The sequence below is a fragment of the Chiloscyllium plagiosum genome, chromosome 2 (genome assembly GCF_004010195.1).
Source record: "Chiloscyllium plagiosum isolate BGI_BamShark_2017 chromosome 2, ASM401019v2, whole genome shotgun sequence".
Taxonomy (NCBI): domain Eukaryota; kingdom Metazoa; phylum Chordata; class Chondrichthyes; order Orectolobiformes; family Hemiscylliidae; genus Chiloscyllium; species Chiloscyllium plagiosum.
In genome coordinates this window covers 13,293,990-13,303,132 of record NC_057711.1, presented here as the reverse complement: position 1 = coordinate 13,303,132, position 9,143 = coordinate 13,293,990, and positions in this window count along the sequence as shown.

Genomic DNA, 9,143 nt, shown 5'->3' with positions numbered 1-9,143 from the left:
AGTTAGAGATCTTTCATAAGTGAACCAGCCACCCTGTGCCTCTTGCAAACCAGTAGATCCAGAATAAGATATGGACAAGGAGAAACCTTTGGATCAGCAAGATCCAGTGCCAAGAGATCTTGTGAACAAATTCTATGGAACTGTTTCTTCAATTTATGTTATGTCCATGTTTTATTTTAGAGTATGTGTGTGTGTGTGTGTGTGTGTGTGTGTGTGAGACTACTCAGACCCCTTGGCATCATGGTAGCCCACAAACCCACCAACACACTAAAACAGCAGCAAATGAACTTGAAAGACCCTATACAGACAACGAGCAAAACTAATGTAATTTACAAAATACTGTGCAAGAACTGTAACAAACACTACATTGGACAAACAGGCAGAAAACTAGCCACCAGGATACATGAACACCAACTAGCCACAAAATGACATGACCCTCTCTCACTAGTATCCTTACATACAGATGAGGTAGGATTCCACTTCGACTGGGACAACACATCCATCCTAGGACAAGCCAAACAGAGACATGCACAAGAATTCCTCGAAGCATGGCATTCCAACCGGAACTCTGTCAACAAACACATCGAGTTAGACCCCATCTACCACCCCCTGAGAAAAGGAACAGGAAGTGACTTCACCACAGGAAATAACATCACCACAGGAAATGACATCACCAACCCAAAGAAACCCAAACATATAAATAGAAGCAGGAATTTTCAGCATTCTTCACCTGAGACCCACTGAAGATGTTACCTAGTAGGGTAACGAAACATCTGGAAATGAACCTTGCAGCTCAGCGAGCAAACCTACATCCAAAACCTCAACCTGAGCTACAAATCTTCTCAAAACTCGCTATTGCTCATAGTGTTCAGGAATGTGTAGGTTAAGTGCATTTGACAGGGGAAATGTAGAGCAATACAATAGAGGAATGGGTCTGGGTGGGTTTCTCTTCAGAGGGTCAGTGTGGACTTGTTGGGTGAAATGGCCTGTTTCCACACTGTAGGGATCTATGATGATCCGCTCAGCCAAGTTCCCTCACAATCTTAATTGTATGTTTCAATTAAGTCATCTCTGACTCTTCTAAACTCGAGAGGATACAGGCCCGGCCTGTCTAGCCAACCTACTCTCAGGCAACTTGCTGCCCCAACAGGTTAACCAGTTGTGAAGGCCACCCACTGCTGGGTTAATCTCACTGACAAAGGATTGGGGCCCCTAACCTCTTCTTAACTGGCCACTTAGAGACTTCAGTTAGTGGTCAAACACAGGCTTCCATGCAGAACATAACACCTGAGGCAAAAATATACAGGGACTTGGGAAAGATCTAACTAAGTGACCTTTCCTCCAGGTCCCTTTGGGAACACAAGATTCTGTCCAAACTAACTGAATTCAGTTAATTCATTAATTAATTTCAACTCAGATTGGAATAATTCATTAATCATTCACTAATTCGATTCTGAGAATTCATTAATCATTAAGGATTAGACTAGGAGGATTCATTAATAATTTACTGATATTATTGGGAGAATTACTTAATCAATTACTAACTGAAATTAACAAATTCATAAATAAATAACTGAATAGATTGAGAGATTTAATTAACTATTTACGGATTGCATTGATGAAATTGATTGATTATTCATTAAATTGAGGGAATTCTTTCATTTCATGATCAGTTTGGGAGATTTCAGTAGACATTCAAGGATGGATATGGGAATTCATTTAGCATTGACAAATTGGAAGAATTCATTAATCGTTCAGTGATTGGATCGCAGAAATTATTCGACTGTTTACTGATTTTGTTTTGAGTGAGTTCATTAATCATTCACATATTGAATTGGGATTACAATTGAAGACGTGAATGATCAATGAATTCCCCCAATTTAATCTGTGAATAACTAATGACTTTTCCCAATCTGATCAATAAATCATTAATGAATTTCCCAATCCAGTCCACTTTTTTTTGCAGGGAATTCATTCGTTATTTATTAATTAAATTGGGAGATTTATTTAACCGTTTAGTGATTGTCTTGAGAGAATTCTTGAATCATTTTGTGATTGGATTGAGAGAATTCATTAATCACTTCCAGATTGGATTGGGAAAATTTATAAATCACCTTGGGGCCAAATTTGTAGCATGCATTAATCACTTAGAGCCAATGTTGAGAGAACACATTAATTCTGAGACTGAAGTGTGAAAATGTGTTAATTAGTTGGATTATTTATTTTAAAATATTTAAGTTGGATAGAGATAGTTTTTGTTACATCAAACACAATTCATTAACTTTTTATGTTTACATCAATACATTGAAACAATCATTCTGAGTTAATAAACATATATCCCAGTTGATACTGTGTCTGCACTACGTGAAAGAAATTGCATTTACATAACACCTTTGATATTGTCCCAAAACACTTTACAGTCAATGAAGAACTTCTTAACTGCAGTCACTATTGCAATGTAGGAATTAATGTAGAATGAATCTATGAGTTACTTCTTACCCAGTTCCTCCCAATTGTGTCCCATTCCTTATCTATTTATGTACACATTGAAATGGGCTCTGGGAACGGGCTCTTGAAATATATTTGCAAAGTCACAAAAACAGAAATTGCTGAGGAGACTCAGCAGATCTGGCAACATCTATTGAAAGAAAAACAGAGTTAATGTTTCGAATCCAATGACCCTTCTTCAGAGCTGTTCTGAAGATTTGGATGAGAATGAAGGAGGCATGGGTAGGAATTTTGCAGATGAAACTAAACTTGGTGTGAAGAATGTTATCTATAATTACAAAGGGACCTTGATCAATTGGGCCAATGGGCTGAGGAGTGGCAGATGGAATCTAGTTTGGATAAGTGCAAGGTATTACATGTTTGTAAAACAAATTAGGACAAGACTTATACAGTTAAAGGTAGTACCCTGGGTAGTGTTGTTGAGAGAAAGTGAGGGCTGCAGATGCTGGAAATCAGAGCTGAAAATGTGTTGCTGGAAAAGCGCAGCAAGTCAGGCAGCATTCAAGGAAAAGGAGAATTGACGTTTCGGGCATAAGCCCTTAGTGTTGTTGAACAGAGAGACCGAGAGGTTCAGGTACATAGTTCTTTCAAAGTTGTGTCACAGGTAGGCAGGATGGTTAAGAAGGTGTTTAGTGCTCTTGGATTCTGGATTAGTGGTGCTGGAAAAGCACAGCAGTTCAGGCAGCATCTGAGGCGCAGTCCTTCATCAGGAATACCTGGTATTCCTGATGAAGGGCTTTTGCCCGAAACGTCGATTTTACTGCTCCTCAGATGCTGCCTGAACTGCTGTGCTTTTCCAGCACCACTAATCCAGAATCTGGTTTCAGCATCTGCAGTCATTGTTTTTACCTAGTTTAGTGCTCTTGTCTTCGTTGCTCAGACCATTGAGTATAGGAGTTGGGCAGTCATGTTGAGGGTGTACAGGACGTTGGTGAGGTCACTTTTGGAGTACTGTGTACAGTTTTGATTGCCCTGTTATAGGAAGGATATTATTAAACTGGAGAGGGTTCAGAAAAGATTGACCAGGATGTTGCCAGGAATGGAGGGTTTGAGTTATAATGAGAGGCTGGATAGACTGGAACTTTTTTCACTCGTGTATAGAAGGTTGAAAGGTGACCTTATTGAGGTTTATAAAATTATGAGGGACATAGATAAGGTGAACAGCAAAGGTCTTTTCCCCAGGGTGGGGGAGTTCAAAACTAAGGAGTATATTTTTAAGGTGAGAGGAAAAGGATTTAAAAGGGACCTAAGGGGAAACATTTTCACACAGAGGATAGTTCATACAACATTGAAAAGACATTTGATCGGTACATGAATAGGAAACGTTTGGAAGGATATGGCCAAACGCAGGCAAGTGAGACTAGTTTAATTTGGGAAACTTGGTCAGCATAGACCAGTTGGACCGAAGGGTCTGGGTCCATGCTGTATGACTCTCCGACTCTCCAATAATTTCAGTTTTGGTTTCAGATTTCCAACATCCACAGTTCTTTTGTTTTATATTTACACAGTGGTGTGTGCAATGTTTTTAAAATGTTTCATTAGCACGTGAATCCCTTGGAACTTATTCATTATTTAATAGCTGCCTCCTGATATCATGGTTCTGTCTATATTTATTTATATATTGAACTGGTCATTGGAAGGAGGAGTGCTCAAAGGAAATATTTCATGCATTGCTGTCACATTTCATTTCCTATTGCTCTGGCAGCACAAAAATCTAATAAAGTATATTAAATTATTTAATGCTTGAGTTCGGGGTATTGTGCTCTCTTTTTTAGTACTGCCTTGAATTGGCAACAGCAGTGCCAATTAGTTTAGAAATAAAAAGGGAATATGCTGGAGGAGCTCAACCAAGTTTACATCTCTACCTCTCCTTTATCACTATCAGCACTCGTTTTGTCTTCTGCTCTGAGCTCCCTTGCCATCTGTTCCACCTGCCCCATCAACAGCAGTTAAAAAAACCCACCAATTCCAAAGAAGTGACATCTCAGACTCGAAATGCTAATGCTGCTGTTCCTTTCTGCAGAGATGCTGTCAGACCTGCTGAGTTTAAGAAGTTTAAAGGAATTTATAGTATCTACGGAGATGGTGGTGATGCAGTTGGCAGTAATCTTCCAAGAGACCTCAGATTCTGGATAACTGCCAGCGGATTGGAAAACTGTCAAAGTTATACCTTTATTTAAAATGGGAAGAGACAGAATAAAAAAGGATAACTGTACATTAGTTAGCTAAATGGGTGTCATCGTGAAAACCTTACAGTCTATTAGAAAGCATGGCAGGAAGCAGTGGGTTTAGAGTGGATTTGAAGAATTTTTCTTTCACCCAGGGGGGTGGTGGAAGTCTGGAGTGTACTGACTAGGAGAGTAATTGAGGTAACAATGTCGCAGCCTTTAAAAAGTCCTTGGATGAACACTTGAAATGTTATAACATTCAAGGATACAGGACTAGTGCTGGAAAGTGTAGATTTAGTGTAGGTTTTTGTTGGTACACACTAGAAGGGTGGAAGGGCCTCTTCTGCACTTTGTGATTCTATGATTCTTGATTTAGTAGCAACGTGATTAGAAATATATCATATGGTCAGAGTCAACACTGGGACATCATGACAAATTTAGAACATAGAACACAAAACATAGAACATAGAACAATACAGCACAGAACAGGCCCTTCGGCCCTCGATGTTGCGCCAACCTGTGAACTATTCTAAGCTCATCCCCCTACACTATCCCATCATCATCCATATGCTTATCCAAGGACTGTTTAAATCTCCCTAATGTGGCTGAGTTAACTACATTAGCAGGTAGGGCATTCCACGCCCTTACCACTCTCTGAGTAAAGAACTTGCCTCTGACATCTGTCTTAAATCGATCACCCCTCAATTTTGGCCCCTCGTACAAGCTGACATCATCATCCTAGGAAAAAGACTATCCTCTGACCATTTTGTATGTCTCTATCAAATCCCCTCTCAGCCTTCTTCTTTCCAATGAGAACAGACCCAAGTGTCTCAGCCTTTCCTCATAAGACCTATCCTCCAGACTAAGCAACATCCTGGTAAATCTCCTCTGCACCTTTTCCAATGCTTCTACATCCTTCCTGTAATGGGGCCACCAGAACTGTACACAATATTCCAAGTGTGGCCATACCAGCGTTTTGTATAGGTGCAGCATGATATTGCAGCTCCAGAACTCAATCCCTCTACAAATGAAACCTAACACACCGTATGCCTTCTTAATAGCACTATCCACCTGGGTGGCAACTTTCAGGGATCTATGTACATGGACTCCAAGATCCCTCTGTACATCCACACGACCAAGAATCTTTCCATCGACCCAGTACTCTACCTTCCTGTGATTCTTCCCAATGTGCATCAGCTACCTTCCCCCCAACCCTACCCCTCTCCCATTTATCTCTCAGCCCCCGACCCACCAGCCTCATTTCTGATGAAAGGCTTATGCCCAAAACGTCGATTCACCTGCTCCTCGGATGCTGCCTGCCCTGCTGTGCTTTTTCAGTGCCACACTCTTGATTCTGATCTCCAGCATCTGCAGCCCTCATTTGCTCCCGCTGATAGAAGTTGCTGCCCATTTCTTCTGGTGGCACATTGTGAACTGGTCCTCAGAACGGAGGACCATTCATAAAGAGCCCTACCCCAACCCATATCCCAGAACATTGCCATATCATTCCAGATGGATTTGCCAATGGCTGGGCTGCTGGGTATATCCAAGAAAGCAATTAATACATTTTTAAAGAATATGGTATTCATGTTGTGGATCAGCCATGATCATATTGAATATTGGAGCAGAGTCAAAGAGCCAAATGGCCTACTCTTGCTCCTGGTTTCTATGGACGGACAAAGAAATACGTCAGACCAATAGAGAAAGGCAGCACTATCATAGCAGGAGTTTTGGATAGACTGCGGTATTGTGAGATGAGGCTCTGGTCTCTTTGGGACAAATGCAGACACTGAGGATGCTGGAGATCTGAAAGAAAAACAAAACAGAATGCCGGGAGAACCAGAAGGCATAGTATTAGAAGTAGGCCATTCAGCCCATCAAATCTGCTTCACCATTCAATGAGTTCACAGCTGGTCTGATAATCCTCACCTCCATTTTCCTGCCTTTTTCCCATAACTTTTGATTCTCCTTACTGATTAAAAATCCATTTCAGTGTTGAATTTACCTAATGATCCAACATCAACAACCTTCTACCATAATGAATTCCAGATTCACAATCCTCTGAAAGAAGGGAAATCTCTTCATCTCCCAGTTTAAATGTATGACCCCTTATTCTGAGATGGTGCTTCTGATCCTAGACTCTCTCACAAGGGGAATCAACCTTTCTGCATCTTGTCTGTCAACTCCCTGAAGAAACTGATATGTTTCAATAAGGTCACCTCTCATTCTTCTAAACTCCAATGAATGCAGGCCCAACCCCACTTCGCCTCTTAAGTAAATCCCTCTACACTCAATATTGGCCTTGTGAACTTTCTCTGGACTGCCTCCAATACCCCTATATCTTCCCTTAAATAAAGGGACCAAAACTGTCCACATAATTCCAGCTGTGGTCTGACTTGTGCTTTGTAGGAGGTCTTCCTTAATTTTCTATTACAGTGTTATATATATTGAAATAATTGTGGTCTCTGTATTGATCCCTTGGCACACCACTAGCTACAGGTTACCATTCTGAAAATGTCCCCCAACTTTGTCTTCTATTTGTTAGCCAATCCTCTATCCATGCTCAGACCCTATGTCCAATACCATTGGCTCTTATTAAGCAACTTTATGTGCAGTTGATTATCAAATGCCTTTGGAATTCCAAATATATTGCATCTTCTTGTTCCCCTTTATCCACTACAATTATTTACAGTGTATATTAATGACATGGATGAGGTAAGCGAGTGTGCTGTTTCCAAGTTTGCAGATGACACGAAAATAGATGGAAGTCAAGTGGTGAAGGTGATGCAAAGAGTCAGCACAGGGATACAGGCAGTTGTAGCAATTGGACACAAACAGAAAGAATAGAAGAGGTGGATATTATTGAAATGGAGAAAGACTGCAGAAAGCTAGAGAGCAGAAGGATTTGGGAATCCTCGTCCATGAATACAAAATGCTAGCATTTGAGTTCAGCAGGTTCAGCAGGTTAAAGGAAAAGCAAATGAAGTGTTGCCTTATATTTCAATGGGAACGCAATACAAACATAGGAAGCTAGTGAAACCACAGCCGGAATACTGTGAACTGTTTTAGGCCTCTTACCTAAAGAAAGATGTACTGACATTGTAGTAGTCCAGAGAAGGTTCACTAGACTGATACCAGGTATGGAGAGATTGTCTTATGAGGAGAGGTTAAGTCAGTTGGGCATGTGTAGATGTTGGAATATCAAAGAAATTATTGAAATTTACAAGATTCTTAGGGGATTTGAGCGGGAAGGTTGTTTCCCCTTGTGGGGGAGTCTAGGAACAGAGGACAAAATCTCAGAATAAGAGGTTGTACATTTAAGACAGAGAGTGAGGAGGAATTTATTCTCTCAAAGGTTAGGAAACCTGTGGAATTCTTTACCACAGAGGGCTGGCAAGGGTGAGTCATTAATGTTTGTTCAAGGCTGAAATAGACAGATTTTTAATCAGGAAGGGGTATCAAGGGTTAAGGGGAAAAGGCAAGAAAGTGGAGCTGAGCATTATCAGTTCAGCCGAGATCTCATTAAATGGCAAATAGACTCATTGGGCTGAATGGTCTACTTCTGCTCCTATGTCTTGTGATGGTTGTAACCTGCTTGTTACCTGCTCAGAATACTGTAGCAAACAGATATTGCGTGTCCTTGATAGGTATGTCCCTGTCAGGCAGGGAGGAAGTGAGAAGGTAAGGGTACGGTGGCTTACTACAGAAATTGCATCTCTTGTTAAGTGGAAGAAGGAGGCTTATGTGTTAATGAGACAAGATGGTTCAGATGAAGCGATGGAGAGTTACAGATTAGCTAGGAAGGATTTAAAGAGAGAGTTAAGAAGAGCAAAGAGAGGACATGAGCATTTTTTAACAGGTAGAATAAAGGAGAACCCTAAATCTTTCTATAGATGTGTGAGGAATAAAAGGATGACTAGGGTAGGAATTGGGCCAGTCAGAGACAGAAGTGGGAAGTTGTGTGTGGACCCTGTGGAGATCAAAGAGGTACTAAGGGAACATTTCTCATCGGTTTTCACCTAAGGAAAAGGAGAATATTGCAGAGGAGAAGAATGAGATACAAGATATTTGACTAGAAAGGATCGAGGTTAGTAAGGAGCAGGTGTTATCAATTCTAGAAGAAGTGAAAGTAGACAAGTCCCTTGGACTGGATGGGATTTATCCGAGGATTCTCTGGGAAGCTGAGGGACAGATAGCTGAGTCTTTGGCTTTGATATTTGAGTTGCCATTGTCGACAGGTTTAGTACCTGAGGACTGGAGGATTGCAAATGTGCCCTTGTTCAAGAAGGGCAGTACAGATGACCCAGGTAATTATAGACTAGTGAGCCTTACTTCTGTTGTAGGAAAGGTTTTGAAAAGGATTATAACAGATAAGATTTATAATCCTCTAGTCAGCTCAGCCACATTAGGGAGATTTAAACAATCCTTAGATAAGCACATGGATGATTTTGGGATAGTGTAGGGGGA